We start from the raw sequence: 26216 nt of genomic DNA, 5'->3' as shown, positions 1-26216 counted from the left end.
GAATATAAATAATAGTGAAAGGGAATAGAGGGGAAGGGAGAAGAAATGGGTAGGAAATATCAGGAAGGGAGACAGAACATAAAGACTCCTAACTCTGGGAAATGAACTAGGGGTGGTGGAAGGGGAGGAGGGCGGGGGGTGGGGGTGACTGGGTGACGGGCACTGAGGGGGACACTTGACGGGATGAGCACTGGGTGTTTTTCTGTATGTTGGTAAATTGAACACCAATAAAAATTAATTTATTTAAAAAAAAACTTTGTATCCAAAAATAGTATAGTAATGTTGGTTTCCCTATGCTGTGCTTGCAAGATTAAAGACTTGTTATATAAAAAAAAAAAAAAAATCAACGTGTTTGTTGAAGTTCCACGTGTCAAAAATCAATATTATATATATTAGTATTTATAGGACTTGTTATTTTGAATTAATTTATGTTTCCCTGGGCTACTGTTTTGTAGTCACCTTTGATTAAAGTGCCTTAAATTAAATATTAATTGAATATAGTTTGAAACAAAGTTTCTTTGAGCCACACTGACCTCTAGAGACATAGAGGGATTACAAAGACACTCGGTAAAACCAAAATCTGCCTTCACAAAATCAGTGTGAATATAATAAAAGGATTTATTTTGGGGCATAATGATGGACTATCCTCTGAGCTTCATGCTATACTCCATTGATTAGGCACACTCCATTGCGTGTTATTAAATTTTCACTGCAAAGATAAAAAGAAGGAGGCAAAGAGAAAGACTTTAGAGCTAAAAGGAGCTTGAAAATAATTGAAATTGTTCAAATGTATACAATGGAAAAGGCAATGAACTACGTATTCTGAGATCTGAGTTCTAGTTCTGTTTCGTCTGCATAATACCTGTGTGACCTTGGGCAGATTATTTTTCTCCTGGAAGCTTCCTTTTTCCCATCAACTCAAAGAGGGCTTGAGCTACTCTGTGCTAAGTACAAACTAAAAAATGTTAACAATTTCTTTTCTAATCTTAAAAACATCCACCTTTTTTTAAAAACATCTTCTATTGACTCCATAACTCAATATTTAGACTGGTCAGGGCAGTACCTCATTGCTGAAGATAATTATAGGAGTTCCCCAAGGTAATGTATTTTCTCACATTTCTGGAAGCCAGAAGTCCACAATCAAGGTGTCAGCAGGGCCACGGCTCCCTCGGAGGCTCTGGATTGAATCCTCCCCTTGCCTCAGTTTCTGGAGGAGTCATGAGCTGTCCTCGTTCCTCAGCTGGTAGCCACATCACTCCGACCTCGTCCTTCATCGTCGCACGCTGCTCTCCCTGTGGCTCCCCTCTTCTTACACGGACACCAGTCACACTGGGTCAAGGGACCGCCTACTCTGGTGTGACACCCCCACACACACTTAACTCATTATACCTGCAATGACCGTATTTCCAAATAAGGTCACATTCTGAGTTATTGGGGTTAGTACTTCAATATATCTTTCGGGGGAACAGGATTCCTTACAGCAATGACAGGGGAAATGTGTAGTCAGGGAAACAGGACGGTTTTAAGAGAAGTGATGTCATTGGCAATCCGGGACAGATGTACAACGAATGCTTTCCCTGAGTGAGGAGGTCTCTACTGGAGAACTCCCTGGCAAGGCAGCATTTCTTCCGTGAAGAAAGGACGCGGCCTAAGGCCCGCAAAGGTGGCTCAGACGCGAGCCCGCGTGGTCGCTGAAGGGAAGCCTGCTGCAGAGTAGCTGCTCTGTGGAGCCCAGGCTGGCCTCGGAGGCCTTGTCCTGCGGAGGTCCCCGCCGCGAGGAAGCTCTGAAAGTCCGCCCTGCCCTTCCGAGTCGGAACATTTTTAAGGAATGTTTGTGTTTTCCTCTTAACCTTTGATAAAAGGGAAGGAAACGGAGAAGATAACCCTGGAAAAGCTTGTACCGCCAGACAGCAAGGCCGCCGCAGCTCTCAGAGGACTGGGGTGGCAGAGGACTCAGGAGACCACAGCACGGGGCGTGCACTGGCCAGGGATGCTGGAAGTTGTGCATCGATAAGAATAACAACAACAGTTGATTAAAACACATCAGATTTATTTAAATCTCATTAGTCCCAAATAATACCTAAGTGGAGGTTGGGGGAAGAAAGCCCTTATTTGTCCCTTAGAGAACGATAGGAAACCACGTCTTATACATAAAGGGGAAAAAATAAAATACCGATTCTGCCTCTACTACTCAAACCACAGCCCCATTTTAGCCAAACAGGGGACAAGGGCATGTGTTTCTTTAGAGAAGAACTTCGGTAAATAAAAGTAATGAGATGACTTCTGAGGAACTGGAGGCTGCTGGGAGACACGTGGTGTCTAAGAACGAAGACTTCGAACACTAAGAACAATACTTCTGAATATCAATAAGCGACACATGCCCAGTGTGCCCTCCTACCGGAGGATAAGCAAACGCCGAGATACCGAATGAGAACACTTCGCTGAGTAGGTGCAGCTCCGTGGTGAATGTGTTTGTTTTCTGCATATTCTTTGAATGAGCAACCAATTGACAATCTGTGACCCATAAACTCCTAGTTGTACAGTTGGGAACACGTGTTCGTTACACCCAGATGAAAATGAAAACCCGCCAGTGCTTCCGGTTTAAGAAGTTCTCCTACTCTCTCTCTCACCCACAGGCTCACTTCTCGTACTTTCTGAAACCTCACTGAAAACAATACTGCAAACGAGCCTCCAAGGGGGTGGGGGGCAACTAAAGGACAGGGAATCCCAGACTTCACAGATCTTTGGGAAACATTAAGCAGAGGGAAGGAAGTTGGGAGGACACAGGGCACGGAGCCTAGGGGGTGCAGAACCTCCAGGCACAGCAGGCAGCATGGGTGAGAAGCCAACCCCTGCCCTCTCGCTCCCCTGAAGCGCAGTCTGTCACAGTAAATGCCTAGTTGTAGGGCAATGCCAGTCAGGATCCCTACTCCGGGGGAGACCCTCATGCCACGGCAGAGAAACCTGCTCTAGCCACAGAGGCATCGATCACTGAGGGAATAAAAGAAATAGGAGCTTAACGATATTATTTGCAGGGACAAGGGTAGCCTTTAAGAACCAAACAATATAACGGGGGGAGAAAAGAAAGGTGGTGACAAAGGGAAAAAGAACATGCTAGGTAGAGGGACAAACAAAAAGTGAGAGAGAAAATGACTCACGTTTGGGAACTGCGGGTATTTCAGCAAAGCCAGTCTTTGGAGTGTCAGGGAGTTGATGAGAGGGGAGGAGTCTGGAGAAGAAACTAGAGGCCAGAGCTTCCTCCTACCAAGGAGCAGCTCCAGCTCTATCAGGAAAATCCCAAGGACTTTTAAACATACATAATAATGTGGTCAGACTTCGCATTTCAGAAACAGGCCTCTGGCTTCTGTATGGGGGTTTCTGGTGAATAAGCCTGGAGACAAGGAAACCACTTACGTGGCTGCTGAGATCATCGGGGAACAAAAGAGAACCAATCGCTAAGCTAAGAAATCGGGCCTGGAGGAATGCTTTGCCGACTTGAGCACGCACCCAAATCACCTGGAATACTTGTTAAACTACGGGTGCCTTTAAGCAAGAGTGTCTCCTTCAGTATGTTTCAGGGGGACCTCAAGAATTTGCATTTCGAGTAAGTCCCAGGTGATGCCAGTGCTACTGGTCCAGGGGCCCCACTCTGAGCACCACAGGACTGTAGGAACAAAAGGAGATGTGAGACAGCATGGTGTCGAAGAGAAAGGACGAGTCATGGTTCTCTACTTTCTACCTCCAGCCACCGGGACTTGGTGGTGTCCGTCATCAAGGCAGAGAATACGGAGAAAAAGCATAGCTGATGGGGGCAGGGAAGTGGTGCACAGTGAGAGAGCCAGGGAAGCACCTACCAAATTTGACTTCTGCATTGAACGTCCCAGTGGAATCATACAGCAGGCAGGTCGCAGAGTTCTGCACAAGGGCAGGCAGATGGGGGTTAGAATAAGATGTAAGAACCCGCAGCATATGGAGGATAAAGTCATGAAGAACAAAGTCAGTGGGTTTACGTGAGAAGTGAAGAGGGTAAATCTTGGGGAACATAAAATTGAGGAAGGAAAGGAACTGGCCCCACTACAGTCCACTGAGAACGACGAAGAAGTGGAGGATATTCCATGGCTACATGTTGGTTAACACAAAAGATTTAAAATAATCAGAGCCTATCAGTATAGGCCCGGTTACATAAATAGGACAGGCTCTGCAGTAGAATTCTTTGCAGCTGTTAAAAAAAAAAAGGAATAATAAGTACTTTACTAATAGGAAAAATATCTTAAATCTATATCAATAACTGGGAAAAAAGCCAGTTGCGGAATAGTGCGTTTAGCCAACCGTTCGATGAAATATATAGATATATGTATATATTTGCTGTGATAGACACAGAGTATCTCTGGAAAGATACACAAGAGATTTACACGGGGGGGGGGGGAGGGGGGGACATAGTGGGGAATATGGTAACTGAGGCAGAAAACTCAAGACAGAATTTTTACCCCAAAGTCCAAATGCCCCATCAGCCACCAGGTATAGACCTAATGTTAAGATGAAACCAGGGCAGCCTTGGTGGCCCAGCGGTTTAGTGCTGCCTTCAGCCCAGGTCATGATCCCGGGGTCCAGGGATCGAGACCTGTGTCGTGCTCCCTGCATCTCTGCCTCTCTCTGTGTCTCTCATTAATAAGTAAATAAAATCTTAAAAAAAAAAAAAAAAAGATGGAAGCAACAGAGCCTGATGCTATTGAATATTTAAATCACAAAAACTACTCTTCTGATTTCCTGATCACCCAATTCTGAAACTTCCTCCAGAGACTTCATTCTGCAGACTGTCCAGCTGACAAGGGTATAGCAAGTTGTAGAGTGAAGTGATCACCGTCTCTCTACTATGGCTTTAGGTATCCATCTCCTGCAAGCTTTGCCAACTCGAGGCACCATCCTGGGGTTCCATCAATTCTAGGGGACCACATGGAGATTCTACAGGACTAGGGGCTAAATCTTGGATTTAAATAAATTAACCAAGGTAAATTCTTCCTTGTTTGATTTCTTTTTTTTTTTTTTAATATTTATTTATCTATTCATGAGAGACAGAGAGAGAGACAGAGAGGCAGAGGGAGAAGCAGGCTCCTGCGGGGCCAGATGCAAGACTCGATCCCCGATCCTGGCATCAGGCCCGGAGCTGAAGGCAGACGCTCAACCACTGAGCCACCCAGGTGTTCCCCTTGTTAGACTTCTTGGCAGCCAGTCAGCTGGTCCCCCCAGCCACACGCCACCAGCACCAGGATGTAAAATCCAAGTGTCTAGAAAGAACGAAGTTTGTGTATAGTATCCCTTACCTTATCCCTTACCTTATCTCTATGACACAGACGTCCTTGACTGATTCCCAGTTCGCCAATCCACTGGTGAATTCCCTGGAACTGAGCTCCGCCCTCTCTGAGCAGCATGGCCTTCCCAGAGATCAGCAGGATCGTTCCACCAAGTAGGTCTTCCTGCCGAGAATGAGAATTACACCGTGTAGGTAAGTGTAGACTTGCCAGGACCCGCTACCAAACCATCAGCTTCCTGAGGAAAAGAGCTGCCTAATGGTCTTTGTATTCCAGAGGGGTAGTAGGGTACCTCACGCAGCGTAGACATTCGACACGCTCCCCTCACGTGGCACTGAATTCCCTGCTAATATATGACCTGCCCAGATAAGGCAATTACTTAAGCCACTTTAATCAAGGGTCCTTACAGAATTCTCTTTCAGGTGTGGCTTCTAATCTAGTAAGGGAGATATTTTTGCCTGTAGGCCTTTCGACACCCTTTAAATGAAATCAGAAATGAAGCCACTTACTGAAACCACTTATACAATCTGCTTCGATAATACACTGTTATCTGGCAAGGTCTGAAAATGGGTTTTCTATTTTAGGTCATAGAGACTCTCAACGTTTCAACATACATGAAATATATAGATGGATATTTTCCAAATCGAAATTGGATTTTTAAAATATGCTGCACTAACATGATGCCGAATGAGGTGGAAATTTTCTTTGAAATTATAGAGGGGTGTTCACTGTGCAGGGGAATCCGGGCAGGCCTGGGGGGCAGCAGATACAGGGGGCCAGGTAAGCCAGGTTCAGCCCCTCCACACCTGCAAACCCTACAAGCAGCAAAACACTCTGCTTTTTCTATTTAATGTGTTGGTTTCATACATGATTTCATTTTCGAAAGATTTCCACTACTTTTTTTTTAGTTTGAAAATCCAGTTTTTTATTTTTTATTTTAAAGATTTTATTTATTTATTCATGATAGACACCAAGAGAGGGAGGCAGAGACCCGGGCAGAGGGAGAAGCAGGCTCCATGCAGGGAGCCTGATGCGGGACTCGATCCCGGGACCCCGGGGTCACACCCTGAGCCAAAGGCAGGCGCTTAATCCCTGAGCCACCCAGGGGCCCTGAAAATCCAGTTTTTTAAAAAGGACTTAATCTTACTGGTCCGCTCATTGTTGTTGTTGTTGTTATTACCATCAATCTTCCTGCCCTGTATCTGCGCAGAAGTGCCGGGTAAGGAACAGTGGAATCACTAGCATGTTAGAAAATAATGTTTTAACAATAATGTTTATTGAAAATACAATGTGATCTTTTCTTGCCAGTTACGCATCCCCCTTCCTTTCACCTGCTTTCACAGCGGTTACTATTTCCCCAAGGCCATCTCTGCGCTCTCCCGTCTTCTAGCTAGCACCAGCCCATACATACGTCCACCCTGCAAAACGCACAACCCTGGAAAGGTCCCACCAAGTCTAAACCCCATGAAAGGAGGATCCCTCAGTGACACCTCTCAGAGCAGAGTCCTGTCCCCTGAGAATCCATTGCCACTTGCCTTTTGCCAGGAAATATCCCTAATATGAAAACTCTGAGGGACGCCTGGCTGGCTCAGGGGTTGAGCGTCTGTCCTCAGCCCAGGGCATGACCCCGGGGTCCCAGGATCGAGTGCCACGTCGGGCTCCCTGCGTAGAGCCTGCTTCTCCCTCTGCCTGTGTCTCTGCCTCTCTCTGTGTCTCTCATGAATAAATAAATAAAATCTTAAAAAAAAAAAAAAAGAAAACACTGGATCTATAAGTATTGAATAATATATTTTTTTCATTTTATCTTATTCTAACTCCAGAGAATTAACTGCAAACTTTAAGATATAAAAGACTACTTTCTTACATATAAAAAGACGTCCAATTGCCCCTCCCTGAAGAAGCAAACGTCAGCACGCTAAAGCAGAAAATGAAGAGAAGCTTTAAATTGCTAAGAGGTGACAGTGAAATACGGAAGGAGGCAGAGGAATCTAAGAAATCAGATCAGCTGTGTCATAATTACCAAGAGTCCAAAATTAACCTAGACACCTACTTCTGAATTTATCCTCGGTAGGACTTGATCTCTGCTCCCCTTTAACTTGATTGGGGCATTATTGTCAGAACCTATCAATCTCATCTGATAAATTACCTTTAAACAAGTCATCAGACACCCTGGAGATTTGCTATTCTGCGTTAGTCGCATTTAGATCAGTGCCCACACTAGTTAGTGCACCATGACTATTCCAGATCAAAACCTAAGCAAATAATCCTTTCCCAGCCCGGATAAGAACAGCACCACTCGGGATCCCTGGGTGGCGCAGCGGTTTGGCGCCTGCCTTTGGCCCAGGGCGCGATCCTGGAGACCCGGGATCGAATCCCACGTCGGGCTCCCGGTGCATGGAGCCTGCTTCTCCCTCTGCCTGTGTCTCTGCCTCTCTCTCAATCTCTGTGTGACTATCATAAATAAATAAAAATTAAAAAAAAAAAAAAAAAAAGAACAGCACCACTGCGCCATGCTGTGCGAACGCCAGATACCTTGATGGAGTACTAATGGCCTATTCATCAGAGCACCGGTTAAATGGCCCCAACACCTGCTCGACATCAACATTAATATTCTGATAAACGCTTTACAGAGACAAGCGATGTCAACACCATCCTACACCCACTCGAGCTTTCAGAATGGAAGACATTGGGTCAGTGAGCATCTATTTCCATATAGGATTAACAGTCACAGACTTGAGCGACTTGAATCTAAACCCAAATACTAAAATAAATCATTGTCTTCCAGCACTAAAATATTCTGCCCTATTCTTAAAAACTTAAATCTTTGAATAGTTTTAGGATTCCTCAGTACACATGTCATAGCAAAAGTTATCCTGTGCTGGAATTGATTGACCGTCAACATTTAGTGACTGAGTACCACCAGGTACGAGTCTCTGGGCTTCAACAGATGGGAGACCCCACCTCAGCCATCACACTGTACGGGGGAAGTCCTGGGTTCCAGTGTCCAGGCTACCGCCGAGCTTAAGTGGTTGCATGGCCTACATGACCTTACATAAGTCACATTGTCTCCTGCCTCTTTATTCTCGTCTCTAAAATATATAAGATGAACTGGATCCTTTCCAGCATGAGAGTACTATGAATAGTCACGCTTCTGCCACCACGAAGTTTGCATCACGGGAAGCAGAAGAGAGGACTCGTTCTCCACACACCAACCCGACCGCATCCAGTAGGTTGCTTGTGCCCTCCTGGGAACACACAGGTCCACTGTGGCCAGTTTTACTCTTCAGAGCTGCACTTGAGATAAGATTTTGGGGATCGTTGAGGCGCTACTGGGAAGGACATACCACACACAGGGTCAACAGCATTTAAGAACTTTCTTTTGTAAGTTGAGACGTTACAGCACAGGAGACTAATAATTCACTATCGTGAAGGACTAATCCGTGTCCTTAGCAATGAACAGGACTCCCAGTGCTCCTTCCTCCATATGAACGACTCCATCTGGATATCTGTGTGGCCACTGATTCACCAAAAGATCAAATGAGCTCAAACTTTCAAAAGAAGGATGTAGATTGACTTCCTGTATACCTCCTGGATGTTGTGATTATCATTTATACTGACATCGTGTAATTACCGGGACTGAGAATTCAGAATGAGGAGCTACGGTCTGAAGTCTACCGCTTCTGGATCTGCTTACAAGCCATTGCATTCCAAATCTGAAGGAAACTCAAGTCTAACTCCATCACTTTAGAGGTCACTTACGCACCCATACACACATACACATACATATTTACCCGGAGAATTAACCAATTTTCCTAATATCCTGTAGCTAGCAGGTGCCAGGCCTCCCAGCTCTCTTTGCTACAGGCAACAATTGCCCTCAATATACACACGTGACAAAGCCATCTCCAAAGTTCTTTCTAGTCTAAATTTCTAGGCTCCCTGAAGATGGTTAAAGTTCAGATGGCTCCTCCCCTTTTCTGGGTGGAGCTGAGAGTACTGCTCTATCCATCAGAGCTCTCCTTGCAAGTAACAAAAGACTGGCTGATTCACAAAGGAAAAGACTTTTCCAGATGATTTCTGGATAGTTTCCAGAATCATCAGGAAATATAGAGAAACAGGCTAGGAAAACAAGAACAAGGGAAACGAGGCAGCAGCCAGGACCACAACGGAAATGGGGCAATAGGCGGGACGGATGGGGTCACTACCGCAGCAGCCACTGTGTTCTGAGCCTGTGCATTTCTGCACCCCTCCCCACCGCTGCCACAGCCCCACACTGGATTCTCTCGTAACCTTGGGTATTGCTTCAGGATTCAAAGAAGGGTCCCAGTGGAGCTCCGCACCCAAGCCCTAGCTGCAAGGCAGGTCAAGGAGCTTGCATCCGGCCTTTGAGCTTCCACCGTGGAAGGCAAGCTCTGCCACAGGACGTCCCCAGATGTAGGAGGTGTCCAGACCCAGGAAAGCCAGCCAGCCATCTAGACAGGCAGACAAATAAGCTTTTGTCCTCAGCAAGTAATATATTAGAGAAACTTAAAGAAATACATCCATGTGTATATAAATGAAACCCCTCTGATCGTGACTGAAAATTATCATTATACAATATTCAAACTAATCTCAAGAATTTAATAATAGTGTATAAATCCATTTTAGCATGATACATGTAATTATCTAGGAGGATCTGCACAAAAACATTTATGCCACTACCTTTGGCTGGTGGGAAATGAGTAATTTTGAAAAATTTTTTAAAGATTTTATTTATAAAATATATATATATAAGATTTTATTTATTTATTCATGAGAGACACACAGAGAGGCAGAGACACAGGCAGAGGGAGAAGCAGGCTCCATGCAGGGAGCCCGATGTGGGACTTGATCTCGGGACCCTGGGGTCACACCCTGAGCCCAAGGCAGATGCTCAACCACAGAGCCGCCCAGGCAGCCCTAAATTTGAAAAAATTTATGCTTACTAGAGCTTTAAATTTTCTGCCACTTATGCACTTGTATGTAATAATTTGTGTGTAATAATCTGTTACCAAAATAACAATTAAGGGAAGAGAATTCTACTGATAATTTTTATGATTCCAAAAAATTAAACAATATATGATGCTTTCTTTTTTGAAAAAGCACTTTAAGGGCAGCCCGGGTGGCTCAGTGGTTTAGCGCCGCCTTTAGCCCAGGGCGTGATCCTGGAGACCCGGGATCGAGTCCCATGTGGGGCTCCCTGCATGGATCTTGCTTCTCCCTCTGCCTGTGTCTCTGCCTCTCTCTCTCTCTCTCTCTGTGTCTCTCATGAATAAATAAATAAAATCTTTAAAAAAAATAAAAAATCACTTTAAGCTTGTTATGACATACACACACAAATCTTTTACATGCTAACTTTATTTTCGGTTAAAAATAAATGTGGGTTATAAACTTAACTCACAGTTTTCCAGAAATTAAAAAGTGAAATCTTTTCAATTATTTTTTAAAGATTTATTTATTTATTTGAGAGAGAGAGAGTGAGTGTGGGAGCAGGGGAGGGGCAGAAGGAGAAGGAGAACGTCAAGCAGACTCCCGCTGAGCACGGAGCCCCAACTTGGGGCTTGATCTCACAACCCTGAGATCATAACCTGAGCTGCAGCCAAGCGTCAGATGCTTAACCAGCTATGCCACCCAGACACCCCCTTTTAAGTAACTTTTAAAAGGAAGGGGCACATCCCTGATTCAGAGAGTGGTCAGCCTGTCAAAACAGGTTCCTTACCGTATTTCCCTCTTTACCGATTCGCATATTTCCTTTAAGACCAGCTTTACTGACATCGGTTGCAGTTGCCTACAGCTTTCTACTGCTCTTGCTTCTGGAGGGTTAATCTGTAACACTTGGGTTTCTTGGCACTCTTTCCTTCTCTTCCCTAAATACCCAAGCCCTTTACCCCTTAATTTTGCTAGCTGGTTCTGTGCCCAGTCACTATTGAAAACTGGAGACAATCCCGGATTCAGACAGCTGGTCTGGTTCTGCGATCTGTGGTCCCACTTGGTTTTACCACATATGACCCTAGATCACAAACACATTAAGGGCAGGTACATGAACTGGGAGGTTTAGTAAGCATAAGGTATATGTGCAGAAACATGGAGCCTATTTGTAAAGTTTGCACACCATGCTTTAAGAAGGAAGGAATTTACAGCGAGGCGTATCGAGCACCTTTTTTTTATATATATTTTTTAATTTTTATTTATTTATGATAGTCACACAGAGAGAGAGAGAGAGAGAGGCAGAGACACAGGCAGAGGGAGAAGCAGGCTCCATGCACCGGGAGCCCGACATGGGATTCGATCCCGGGTCTCCAGGACCCGGGTCAAAGGCAGGCGCCAAACCGCTGCGCCACCCAGGGATCCCTCGAGCACCTTTTAAAGCAGAGTTGCAGCGTCCCCTCCAAGCAGAGAGGCCCCTAACATTCTGTGAGCAGACATTGATGTGTCCTATTATTTCTTTCACCTGGAGCATTGTCCCTGAACCTCTGCAGCAGCTTAAGGCCTGCAGATTGCTCAAAGAACAGTTCAAATGCTGCCCTTTTCCTGAGGGATGTACACATGTGTAGCTAAAAATAGAAAGGGGGAATGCAACCCTTAAAGACAGACACAGATGATAATCACAGGTACCATCGCTACCAAGTACCAGACTTACTCGTCATATCAACGTTACGAGCATGGATTGATTAGACCTACTATGTTATAGACGCCGTGGCCACCAAGGTAGGTAGAGTCTCTGCCCTCAGAGCATCTTCAGCCTGAAAGCATCAAATACAAATCTCTCCCACTATCTGAAATAAAGTATTCCTATAAAATCTTTCATAAGCCAAAATGATTCTTTTTAAAAAAAAAAAGATTTTATTTATTCATGGGAGACACAGACAGAGAGAGGGAGAGAGAGACAGACCCAGGCAGAGGGAGGAGCAGGCTCCGTGCGGGGAACCCAATGTGGGACTCGATCCCAGGACCCCGGGGTCACACCTTGAGCCCAAGGCGGCGCTCACCCGCTGAGCCACCCGGGCTGCCCACAAAAATGGTTCTAAAGCAAAGAAGTAATTACCATTAGCTTCTAAGGAAATTTTTAAAAAGTATTTCCAGGATTTTAGAATTCCCAGACCTATAAAATAACCCTCAGGCTTTTCTGAGGCCTTGGAGCACCTCGCGCTAAGCGATGCACATGACAAATCCAGGTGAAGCCCAGATGCTCACAGACACCGGTCAGAGCCACGCAGGCCTGCCGGGGCCTGGCTCCTGCACAAGGAGCGCTCAGGTGCGCGGCCTCTGGAGCTCGGCTCTCGCAGGGAAACGCTGAATACCCCTCACCTTCGGTCATAACCTCGAAAATCCTTTGGGACGTCCTTCCGTTAGAAAACAGGCAGGAATGCAGGTCTTCCATAAAAACTAAGGGTAAAGGGGGAACTTTTGAAAAGTGGGGCATACCTGTGTGTACAAAAAATCGTTTGGGGATCCCTGGGGGCTCAGCGGTTTAGCGCCGCCTTCAGCCCAGGGCGTGACCTCGGGGTCGAGTCCTGCGTGGGGCTCCCGGCGTGGGGCCTGCTGCTCCCTCTGCCTGTCTCTCTCTCTCTCTCTCATCTCTCATGAATAAATAAATAAGTAAAATCTTTTAAAAACAATAGAAATGTATCTCTCACAGCTCTAGACACCAGACATCTGAAATCAAACTGTGGGCAGGGCTGGATCCTCTGGAGGCTGAGGGGGCTCTGTTCCACGTGTCTCTCCTGGGTGTGTAGATCCATCGTTCCATTCTCTGCTTCCATCTTCTCCGTGGTTCTCCTCTGTGTCTGCGTGTCTTGGATCCCTCTCTCCTTTCTCTTAAAAAGACGCCAGTCGTTGATTTAGGGCCTACTCTCCGTTCAGGAGTATCTCAGGAACTTTACCTTAATTACATCTGCAGAGACACCATTTCCACATAAGGTCACATTCCCAGGAGCCTAGGGTTAGGACCTGGACTTAAATTTGGGGAACACTATTCAACCCAGTACACAAGGCAATTGTTTTCAAGCCTGTTCCCACTGTTACTTCTCTAAAGGCCACAGTTCCCCCAGGGAGCTGTGAGAACTCCTGAGCATGTGCGCGGCTTCCGGCAGGCGGACTTTCTCCCAGAGCAGCAGGGCAGGTGGGAACTCACCGTCATGCACCGTAGCTCCCTTCATCTCCCTGTTACATTTCTTGCCAATCTGTTGGTTTCTTGCTTGTCCCAACCAGGAGCTCCACTTCAAGCTGGCTGCATCAGTAGCCTTCCTTGTTTATTTGCTGACTCTTTCTGACGATAATTGAGAGTGTGGGGTTTTGCACTCCCGTCTCTAAATCAAAGCAGCCCCCTCCAGCAGCTAAGCTCCCCTTGTTCATGGCTCACCCACCCGGCCAACTATCACGTGATAGAACTACAGGAGCCAGAACAGGAGCAGCCCAGACTCCCCTTGCTTATACTTGGGGCTCCGCAGTTCCCATTAAGCAAACACTTACCAGTTTGTTGTATGCCCTTAGTCAATTTCCAGGTTTCTTTATTTTTTTAAAAAAAGATTTTATTTATTTATTCATGAGAGAGAGAGAGAGGCAGAGACACAGGCAGAGGGAGAAGCAGGCCCCAGGCCGGGAGCCAGACGTGGGACTCGGTCCCGGGTCTCCAGGATCAGGCCCTGGGCTGAAGGCTGCGCTAAACCACTGAGCCACCCAGGCTGCCCAATTTCCAGGTTTCTAAAGTGATTGTTTTTGGTAGTATTATCCAGTTCTATCACTGTTTGGGGAGAAGAGAATTTGCTCTGCCTGTCACTCTACCATTGCAAAAGCCTCGCTCCCCAGTCTCTAGAGAGTAACTTTAAAAAGAGCCATTGCCACATCGCAACTGTACTGTCATTAGTGGAAGGAAAGAGAAATCTCCAGAAATGCACACTCTGCACAGTTGGAATGGGCCTGGATAGAGCAGGAATTGACAATAATTTAGTTCTTCTTTTCCTTCAAGCATGTTTATTGTCTACATTTCTCAATATCTCAATGGTAAAAGAAAAGGATAGAACTGCCTAAGCCTATATTTTACAGAATAAAAGAGTTTGAAATCTTCATAGAATAATCCATCCATCAAGATGCAAATTGCTACAGCAATTGCAGATCACTCTGTATGCACAGAGAGAAAACATTCGCCTGTTATTATTGTCCATGGACCATATTGATTCACTTTAAATATTTATGAAGTTTTTTACTTTATAAATATATAAACCTGTTATTATAAAGTTTCCGTAGCTCTTCTTTCTCTAACTAGGAAGCCAAGTCATCAAAAACCACTCCCATTTATAATGCAGTTTGGCTCAAAGGTGATAAATGTAATCAGTTATTATTCTTCAGGGCTATTAAGACACGAAGTAAGTCTGTTTTCTCATGATCTTTCACCTGCACATACCCATAAATGCAACCACAAGATATTCCTGCTTCAGATGCTGCAAGCTGGTAACCTCTGGCTGAAGAGTAGATTTTATTTAGCTCACATTATAACTTTTTAAATATGGAGTTAACAACTTAAAAAGTATAGATTTCATATAAAAATATGAGTACCTGCCTTCCCTTTCCTTTTTTTTTTTTTTTTTTTTTTGCCAAAAGATCTGGAGATATCAAATCTAAAAATACGTATCCTTTTTAAACAAAGCAAGCAATCTTCAATATGGAATCCCCACCTGTCCTGGTAGTCTCCCTAATACCAAGAACCAATAACAGCTACCATTAATCATTTCACTTGCATTACTTTTCTTTCTATGGTAGAGAAATATTTCATCTAAAAATGTCTATTTTAAATGGAAAGAAAAAATAGAAACCCAGAGGGCTCTTTGATTATCTTTTCCCCAATCCTGCTCACTTAATTATGCTCCCTGTCTGGCCCTGTCGAGACATTGGAGTTTGTGATCACCCCTTTTTATCCCTAGATGAGAACCAAATAATCTCTTGAAATAAAAATAAATGAAGACTGTGGGATTCTTGCTTATCAGGATGGCCTATACCAGAAGGGAATCAAGAAGCTAAAATTGATTATATAGTCTAAGAGTCACCTGCCCAGTTTCTAGAGCAAGATACTTGAATTCAAATCCTGACTTTGCCATTATGGATTGTGTGATCTTGGGCAAATTATTTAATGTCCCTGACATTCAGCTGTCTTATTGTTAAAATGGGGATAATAATAGCATTTACCCAGTAGGGCCATTTGAGGGTAAAATTAAGTGCTCAGAACAGTGCCTGGTTAGCAGTAAATGCTACATACATTGTAGAACCAAACTAAAATGGAGTCCCTTACGTCAAGGACAAATGGAGATGTTCAACGCAGGTCCATAAAAGAAACCTATTCCTTACAGATACTTACAGCTTTCTCAGAAATCATCAGAGGACACCAGCCAATCCTCAAACACCAAATCTGTTCATGGCACTTCTGAATTTTCTTATCCCCTCGACTCAGCTGCCCTGATCCAAATAAGCAAGAAGACCACTAGGCGGCCAGTTAGCTGAAAAAACGTCAAATAACTTCCATATTTATCCTATGAAAGTCTCGTAGTCTGTGACCAACCCAGAACTCAATGCTGCCATAGCCTTGAGTTTCCAAGATTGCAGGTCAAAAGCCTTGCAAAAACTCATCATTCTGCTTTGTTTGATTCAGTAAGCAGAGTCTGGTTTTTGACAACACGTTCGCTATTATTATCATAAGAAAGGAACTGTCCCTATAAACATTCCCACCTTGCCCAGTGTTGTTGTAATTGGCATAGTTGGTAAAATTATCTAGCCCCAGAATACATATAAACACTTTGATGAAATTATGCCTACACAATTAAAATTAAATAGCAAAGCAATTATCGAATAAAGTGAGCTAATGTAGGTGGTTAATTTGCCTGGATAATTCATGTCCTAATTTTTTTAATCTTATAAAGTAGGTAGTAGAGCTCAGATCCCCAAATGTCTAAGTCTCTACATAAACTCTCCAAATTCAATTGGCTTACATATTCCTAATTTAAAAATAAATAAATAACTTGTTTAAAAACAATAACAGTTATGTCTTCAACAAGAAGTTCGCCTCACGGCTCTACAAATATTCATGCCCCATCTAACTAGTAGTCCCTTGAGCTCACATTTCTACCTCTGACTTTTTCCTTTCCAAAGGAAAAGCAAACTTCCTTCTCACTGTCACCGAAATCTCTATGTGGATGGTCAGGGACTTATGACAGGGTGGCGGGATGATATGGGGCAGGAAAGGAAAGAAAATAAATCATGTACCTAATACAAAGGAAAGCATATAGCACCAACTGTCATTTTATAAAGAAGAGAAGATACGCAAGTGTTAATTTGTCACATGCATGTTCCATAAATGCACTAAGGGGAAATACATGGACATGAGTACCCTTGAATAAAGTATAATGAGTCTTAACGATCTCGCCTGGAAGCAATCTATATGCTGAAACGTTGCCCAGCAGGACAGGGAGATCCTTAGACATCAGCTCTAACCTGCACATAAAGAACCCTTCCCAGGCCATTCCAGTTCCAAAAGGCTCTAGTTTCAACTCCAGGGCAATTTATGATATCTACCGGAGACTCTCAGGGCAAAGCAAGACATTATATTGGCTGATTTGATGAATCAAGTCAAATAGCCACATCAAAATGTAATTCTCAAGTCACGTAACCTACAAATATTCTTCACCTTTACCCCAATCTTGCAGCTCAGGAATAAAGGGTAAACTTCAGGATGAGACATCTCATATAACGATTAATTTTTTTCCTGAAAGTTTAATGATTCTTAGAAAATTACCAACTTGGACATTCTAGATGCTTCCATGGAAATAGATAGGTGCTACAATGGGCAGTTTTAAGTTTCAAATGGGGCCACTAAAGAAGACATTAATAAAACACTGAACATCGGGTGCCCGCCATATAATAAGTACCATAAAAAGTCTAGGAAAAAGTCTAGGGGTCAAATAAGTAGCCAACTTTTTCCTACTCCATCCTGTCCAACAAACCCTCCCGGCTTCCAAACTCATCTTGCCAGCATTAAATTCACCTTTATGTAAAACTGAATTAAGCTCTTCTGGATTAAATAATTTAGGACAACTGGAAAAGAGGCAAAATACATTTTTCTGCTTTTAAAAATAGTCACTTAGAAAATAAAATATACCCACAATACTATAAAACACCCCCACAAACAGCACATATACTTGAGCAGAGCAATATAAGGGTCCATGTATTTTTAGACCAATGCAAGCTTTGGACCAAACAAGGTGGAGGGAAATAAAGAATCAGGCAAAGGTTGCTTGGAATCTAATCCTGAATGCAGACACCCGGCCCCTGTAACCCTGCACAGAACACCATTCCTCTCTTGGACCAGTAAGTGAAGTGACTAGATGAGATAAAAAAAAAAAAAAGTTCGTTTCAGGGACGCCTGGGTGGCTCAGGAGTAGAGCATCTGCCTTCGCCTCAGGTCATGACCCTGGGGTCCCCGGAAGGAGTCCCACGTCGGGCTCCCTGCACGGAGCCTGCTTCTCCCCCTGCCTGTGTCTCTGCCTCTCTCTCTGAGTCTCTCATGAATAAATAAATAAAATCTTAAAAAAAAAAAAAAGTTTGTTTCAGCTCTGATGAGAACTTAATACAAAGAATACCAAAGACTTTCAAAAGGCTTGTTGCTGTATTCCATAATGATTGCTTAAAATTATTAGGCAAATCCTGAGATCTTCGCTTCAGTGGTGTTTATTAGGACAGGCTTCGTTCCCAAACTGAACCTTTACATACACACGGTATATACAGAACCAATCAGTACAAGGTAGAGTTAAATGTGAAATCCTCCAGGGGTTTAACCCGAGGGAAGATGATATGTTTAAAAGGACAAATATCCTCTAGAGAAAATACACAAACACACATTTTGCATGCAATTTTAGAAGATTCACAAAACCTTAGATTAAATTTTGAGGAAAACTGGAATTTGAATATGGGAAGCAAAGGGGGGTTTTACTTAATGAGAGCTTCCTAGCCCCTGGGGAGAAGAGTATCTACATGGCATTTTGCTTAAAATCTAAATGCATTGTATTCGACAGCCACCTTATGACCTAATAAACATTACTGCAGCTAGTCTCCAGCTAAAATTCAGATCTCTTGAAACTATAAGGCAAATCCAGCTTTTTAGTCATAATTAAGCTTTCAAAAACATTAACAGAATATTTTCATTCATTCATTCTGAGAAGAAAATGCTATTCATTTTCATTCAAAGACCTGCTTCCTTTTCATTCTAAAACAAAGCAAAACAAAACAAAACAAAACCCAAGGAATCTGAAATAAGGCATGATGAGGTGCCCTCTTGTGTTTCTAAACAGTTAATGCAAGGATTTTTGAATTCCAGCAATTTGGAGGATTTCATATTAAACAGTGAACACAGCAGGATTTTAAAATCCTAAAGCACTTCTGTTGACCTCCAGCGACCGTAATATCTCCTTATGCAGCAGAAGTTCCTCTTTGCCAATTAAAAAGTCCTCATTCCTCTCTCTGTGTAATAGCACATCCTGTTCCTGGCTGAGAAGAAAATAAAATTAACCTTGGGCTGGCGGCTGTGCGCCTGATTTCCCTGGGCGAGTGAATGAGCTCACCAAATGTATAAATAATGTGCCCAAGTCTCCTAGTTGCTCAGGTTTTTTCTTTTTTCTTTTTTTTTTAATTTTCATTGCCCAGAAGCCTGGAGCACAATTGCAACCTGCTAATATGTTAATACTTTCACCAGGGCTTGATTCCAGTTGCTGAAAAACCAATAAGATAACAGTGAACAGAGAAGGATGGCCCAAACTTCCTGTTCTTTGTTGGCAGGATTTTGGTGTGCAGCTTGCAAAGTTTGACAAATTATGCAAAGAAACAAATGTAAAAGGACAGTTCGGAGATCTAAATTGAGGTGCTGGAGCTCAGTTGTTTTAGTGGAACTGCCACTGGACTGCTGCCAGTTGCATCTGGGCAGGAAGGAAATGCAAATTAAAAGGAAAAATTAGGCCATTTTAGAGCAAAGCGATTTTTCAGCAAAAGCTCAGTGCTGACACTAGCGAATAAAGAAGGTATTATTTAGTGTTAGATTGGATTGATTGATTCTTTTCCTGGGTCATTCTAAACTGCGTCTTTGCCGCTTTCCTGGAGTCACCGAGGTGTTTTGATAAGGGCTTGTTATCTCGGCAGAGTACCAGTTGTCATCTTTGTTACTTCTTCATACAACCTAAGATCTATTTATTTTAGAGATGCGTGGCGGAGAGGGAGAGAAAGAATCCCAAGGAGACCCCCGCCTCCGCCACACACACACACACACACACACACACACACAAGCGTGCAGCCCAGTGCAAGGTAGGATCTCGTGACTCTGAGATCATGACCTGAGCAGAAACCAAGTGTCGGTACTTACCCAACTGAGCCACCCAGGCGGCCCCATACAACCTCTTCATCTCATTGGACTACAGAAAGTGCTTTTGTCCTCATGTACAACCTGTACACTTGACTGAAATCAAAGCTAATTGCTTTTTTTAATGGTCTTTCCATCATCTTCAAAACTTGAACAAACAACAGTTTTGATCTAGAACTTTGGAATCAAAGCTGGATTTTAGACACACCTCTCTACTACTTACCAGTCCTGAGAACTTGAGATCCCTCCACTGTAAGAGAAATACTGGTTTCAGTTAGATCACCAGGTGGCCGTTAGGATAAAATGAGATACATATGGAAATGCACTTTGATACTACTCTTCGCACAGATGTTTATTAAGTCATTTAATCCTTACAACTTCATAAAGATTATTTCATCCCTATTTTACAGATAAGAAAACTGAGGCAGAGAGATTAAGTCACTTGCGCAAGGTCTCCAACTACTATGTGAAATCTCTGAGATTCAGACCCACTTAGCCAGAGTCCAGAGCTCCCACCACACCACCTTTACACATACCACCTTCCAGTATGGATGTCAAGTATTGTTATGCATTCATTCATCAGCTCCATATCGACCACTACCATAAGCCTCACATTCTGACTACAATTGGAAAATTATCAAATCAATGAGATTTTTATTGCTTTTCATTTTCACACTCTCCATTCTTCACCCTCCAGGAAATAAAGAGAACAGGACCTAGGAAGTAGAAAGAGGACTCAAAACCCATCACTGAGACCCTTTTGAAAATAATCACACAGAATTTTAAGACGCTGCCGTTCAGTCGAGAAGACCCTTTGTGGCATAGACTCACCTACCATTGGTAGGAAGAGTTGGAGGTGAGGAAGGCAATGATGCCCAGCACACAGTGTCCCCTCCACAGGCAGGTGTGCAGTCTGGACCAGGGTTTTCAGCTCACTGAACAGCAGAATCACATAGTGGCAAGCCTCAACGCCCAAGCCACCTAAGCCTCAGCCTTCTTCAGTAGGTCATCACAGGGCCCAAGGAGACGATGTCCATGAACATAATTGCTGGACTGTGAAGGGCTCTATCATGTTAGAGGTAAAGACCAGGAGACTTGCAGCAAGCAACTCCTAACCTCAACAAAGACTCCAGAATTTGCAGCTGTATACGGGAGACATAAATACATTTTGTTTTTTAAAATGGGAGAATGGGGGATAAAAATCTCAGAATTTGTTTATAATTATTTAGAAAAAAATGACCGTTAGAAAAAGGGTAATTAACAGCTTTGACACTAATAAGGCTTTCTCTTCCAAAGCAATATTCTCCTAGAACTTCAAATAAGTTTAACCTCATTAGTTAATCACCTTCTCGCATAGTAAGTGGTCATTACTATTAGTTATGTATTTTTAAGAAAGGGAAAATTTAAATAAAATGAGAATAAATGGAACTGTAATTAATAACAAATATATATTTTATTTTCATGCTCAGTTTCTAGCACAGAGCTCCAAAACCCTAGTAATTTCCTAAGTGATAGAGATGAGAGAAGTGTCTTGTTATTCAAAATAAGCCCCTTCCAAACCTACCTGAGTTTGTGCTAAAGTGCTGACTGCTGGATAGGTTGGGTGGGAATTAGTTGCCAGAGGAGTCAATCAAGTGATTAGAAGGTTAGAATTTCCAGCCCCATTCTTGGCCTTTAGAAGGGGAGAAGGACTGGAAATTGAGTTAATCATCAATGGCCAATGATTTAATGATTCATGCCTACATAATGGAACCTTCATTAAAAAACCTAGATAGTAGGGTTCTAAGGGCTTTCAGGTTGGTGAATATATTCATGTGCCAGGAGCATGGCCATCCCAGACTCCACTGGGACAGAGGCTTCTACACTGAGGACTTTTCTGGATCTCACCTTATGTACCTCTTCATCAAGCTGTACATTTGTATCCTTTATAATAAACTGGTAATGGTAAGTGTTTTCCTGAGTCCTTTGAACCATTATAACAAATTATTAAACCTGAATAAGGGGTCCTGGGAACCTTTGATTTGTAGTCAAGTCAGATAAAAATGTGGGTAACCTGGGACCCACTAACTTGCAATTGGCATGTTAAGCTGGGAGCCGTCTTACGGGTTGGGAGTTCTCTTAACTCTGGGTTGTTAGCATCAAAATGGAATTAAAATGTAGGAAATCTAGTTGGTGTTGACAGAGAACTAGAGAATTGCTTGGTGTGGAAAATCCACACATGTGGCATCAGAATTATTGGTAGTAAAAACAGATAAGAGAAGGGCTATCTGGGCATTTCTACACAAAGCCACAGCATGTCACCTGCCAGGGGAACGATTCCTCTATCAGGGAACATGCACATTCTCTTTACTTGGAAGTGTCAACTCCTCTTTGAAAATGCTGGCTACATATGGACTCTGTCTTCTATAATTTGCCATTCTGATAAACTAATGGTATTAGCTTGGAAAGTGTAGCATCCCTCTCTCATCGTATCCTTCCACCCATCTTCTAGGACACCTAGAAAGAAGAGGATCCTGGGGGCTCTTGTCAATCAGTTCTCATCACACACCACATCACACACATACACACCGTGCATGAGAGGGTACACAGGTTCTGACTCTGAACTTGCTGGTAGAAGCTTCATGGACATAGATGGAATGCATAAGAGATTCCCTAAGTTCACAGCAGCCACTTGAGAGGTCCAAGAGTAACCCTAGTTACTCTATAGTGCCTAGACACTGTTCTTTAGAAAGAGCTATGGGGCCTAGGAAGAAGCACAACATAGCAAAAGGGATAAGTCTCATCTAAAAATGTACCACAAAACAGAAAGTAGTTAACACACTGTTTTCCTAAAACCTAACAAGGGGAGATGTAAATTCTGTAGATTTGGGGGACATGTATCCTGAAGGGAGAAGAGCCAACTAAGTGACATGGGATTACAGATCCTGGAAAATGTTTTAGGGATGTAGACACTGATTCTACTTGACATCGCGCTCTACCCTTTGACTAAGAATTTCCAGTGTTCACAAGCTACTAGCAAAGCGGTCTAAGAATTTTTTTTTCTTTTTATCTTGGGCTGAAATCTGCCTCTATTAACTCACATGTACTAAAACCCAGGACTTCTGCAGTAATGAGAATAAGTGACAGGTCCTGAAAACTAAAAAGAAAGATAGTTATCAGTCCCTCTCCAAGCCTGCTTTTCTCCAAACTTGCTACAGTTCCCTTTGAAACTCAGATGGCATGGTTTCTAGGTCTCTCAAAAGCCCCAGAAGCTATGTTTTGGGGTCTAATTTCAGTGTGTTTAAGAATACCTGAGATGCTTGTTACAGATGAAGACTGCCAGTCTCCAGTCCCCCACCATGTTCTAATGCAGGTGGGACATCTGGGATGGGCCTGGGTCAGAATGCGTGGGCCTCCCCTCCTGACGCAGGTAGCCTACGGCCACACTTGAGAGAGTGCACTAGTGTATCCTTGCAACACTGAAGTATGACACCACAAACTGGACATGGTCCCCGAAACTCACTCCTACTAATTCAGGGCCCAATGAGACCCGTACCTTCTCTGGTCTCAACACATGTCTATTTCCAAAGACTCACCTCTTTTAGACAAAATATTTTGTCAATCCTACCCTTTGCTAATATAACTGCAAGGTGCATTAACTGTGATATCTAAGTGAGCATGCTTCACGTATGACCCAAATCAGAATAATGGAAGTTCTGTTTGGATGTATCTTACGAGGGGAGCAGACCTAACTCAAAAGCAACCTTTCAAGTCCTGATGGCCCTGGCTCTGCCTAACAGGGAAAAGTCCTGACAGCCCAGGAATATTCTTTTTTTTTTTAATGATTTTATTTATTTACTCTTGAGAGACACAGAGAGGCAGAGACACAGGCAGAGGAGAAGCAGGCTCCATGTGGGGAGCCCGACCCGGGCTCGATCCCAGGAATCCGAGATCACTCCCTGAGCTGAAGGCAAATGATCGACCACTGAGCCATCCAGGCATCCCAGCCTAAGAATATCCTTACACACTGATCTCTTTCTAGTTGAAATTTGTCTTTACTATTATTATGCTCTTTAGAAAGTTTCTTACTATGTTAAAGGTTTATGCCTGTTCTTATTTTTGATCAGACCCTGTCAATATTCTTCATAACCCCCCAACGTCGCAAGTTCTGTTGAAAATTACAAGATCCTCTTCTGGGAAAAACAAAGGACAGAACAGACTATTTTCAGCTGGGGTCGAATGGCAAGAGATCTAGTGTCCTACCCCCAGCAGAATAGTGAGGTGGAAAACAGGCACTCCGGGCTCAAGGATGAGTCGGGAACAAGTATGAAGTCCTGTCCTGGCCAGATATCTGATATGACCAACAGAACTGAGATCTCTTCATGAGCAAAGACAAGCGTCCATATCAGATGCAGGCGTGTCGACCAGAATAGAGACTTTTCTTGTCTCTGATCTAAGCAGAGACAACTTTGGAAGAAAGCAGTTCAAGAGCCAGGCTGGTTCAGACACTCCAAAAGAATAATGTTTATAGAAATAAAACAGAAGATACTGATCATCAACATTCATTAAACAGTTCAGAGAGGCCCCATGTACCCATCAAGCAGTTTCCTCAAATGGCAACAATTCATGCAACTATAGTATAATAGCAAAATTCAGAAATTAACAATTACAGATTTTTTTTTTAATTTTTATTTATTTATGATAGTCCCAGAGAGATAGAGAGAGGCAGAGACACAGGCAGAGGAAGAAGCAGGCTCCATGCACCGGGAGCCCGATGTGGGATTCGATCCTGGGTCTCCAGGATCACGCCCTGGGCCAAAGGCAGGCGCCAAACCGCTGCGCCACCCAGGGATCCCAACAATCACAGATCTTACTCGGATTTCACCTGAGGTTTTTTTCCTTTTAAAAATACTAGAAGGAGGGAGCACCTGGGTGTCTCAACTGGCTAAGCAGGTGCCTTCAGCTCAGGTCATGATCCTCAGGCTCTGGGATCCAGCTCCCTGCTCAGTGGAGAACCTACTTCTCCCTCTCCTTCTGCCCTGCACCCCCCCCCCCCCCAGGTCATGTACTCTCTCTCTCTTTCTGTCTCCAAAAATAAATAAAATCTTTAAATAAAAATATAAATAAATAAATAAATAAATAAATAAATAAATAAATAAATAAATAAACAAACCTGGATTTTTAAGTTTTTATTCAAATGCCCATTAGTTAAAATACAGTGTAATATTAGTCTCAGGTGTACAATATAGTGATTCAACACTTCCATACAATACCCAGTACTCATCACAAGTGTAAAATTTCACCTGTTTTATATACACTCACTTCTGTTTTCTGTGTGTGTGTACTTCTATGTAATTTTGTCATATATGTAGATTCATGTAATATTATATCATGAGACATTATCATGATATATTATGATACCATAAGATCATACCATGATAATATTATCAGGTTTTAAATTTCCTAAATATAGTCATTTAATCTTTATACTTCCGTGTTTTGGTAAGGCTATTGAATTAGCATTGTAGTGATAGTCATCCTCAATATTAATCAAAGAAATACTATTTGAAATCTTCTTTTTTCTCCTTTAAATCAGCAGGTTTTTGTTTGTTTGTTTGTTTTGTAACTGACAGTAGTTAACTTCAAAGTATGGTAAGTCAGGCATTCTTTCTTAGGAAAATGGTGCTCTTAGAAGTCAAAATCAGTAAAAGTGTTCTAGCAATAAATGTGTATCAAGAACCTTTTAATGTTTCACACCCTTTCTTCTAGCAATTCCCCTTCCGGAAATACATACTAAGAAAATAATTAGAAAGTCAGCAAATAATCCTATTTAAAATTGCTCCAAAAATGATAAAGTACCTAGGAATACACTTAAAGAGATGAGAGACCTGTACTCTTAAAACAATAAAACATTGATGAAAAAAATTGAAGATGACTGGGATGTTGCCTTTTTGCTTCATCCTCGTCCTATCTTTTGTTACCATCACAGGAGTGAAAGGTCACTGCCAGCTGAGGGGCTCTCAGCCTTCTCGGTAAGGCAAGGGTGATGTAACACTACAGCAGACACATGATCCATAAAAATAAATGTGGGAAAACCAGCCACAATGGGGAAATGGAAAACACAATTTCCCTTTCCCATACCGTCTTTTCCATTACTTTACCCACACATGCACCCACATGTTGGCCGGCTTACTGTGGCTTAGGTTCCAGGGGACGTTGGTAAAAGCGAGTCTCACGTTCCACGTCCAAGTGTGCCACGGACACTCCCGCCGTGGCTCCCGAGCTATGCTCCTGCCGGAGCCACGTCCCCACAGGATGGAGAGGAGAGTGGGAGGATTCCCAGACACCCAGGATATTAAGCTTCTTTAATGGCAGAGGATTTGGAAACCTCCACGAGGGGGTATAAAGCGGCAGTAGCACCAATGGGAGCAAGAGCTCTCAGGTCTTGCCCACACTCTGCAAGGGGATGCATGCTGTGGGGACGCCACCCTCCCAGGGGTGAGAACTTGCTACGTGGA

General features: G+C 43.2%; 1 long non-coding RNA gene across 1 annotated transcript; it reads right to left on the bottom strand.

The window, feature by feature from the left end:
- Positions 1 to 2085: 2085 nt before the first annotated feature.
- LOC140598200 (uncharacterized) lies at positions 2086 to 26216 on the bottom strand. Its single transcript, XR_012000357.1, has 3 exons — positions 25892 to 26216; positions 5334 to 5474; positions 2086 to 4219 (listed from the first exon to the last, which is right to left on the bottom strand). It is a non-coding gene; the product is annotated as an uncharacterized lncRNA (long non-coding RNA).

Source organism: Vulpes vulpes, chromosome 3, assembly GCF_048418805.1.
Source record: "Vulpes vulpes isolate BD-2025 chromosome 3, VulVul3, whole genome shotgun sequence".
Classification (NCBI taxonomy): Eukaryota; Metazoa; Chordata; class Mammalia; order Carnivora; family Canidae; genus Vulpes; species Vulpes vulpes.
This window is presented reverse-complemented; position numbering and strand designations above follow the sequence as displayed.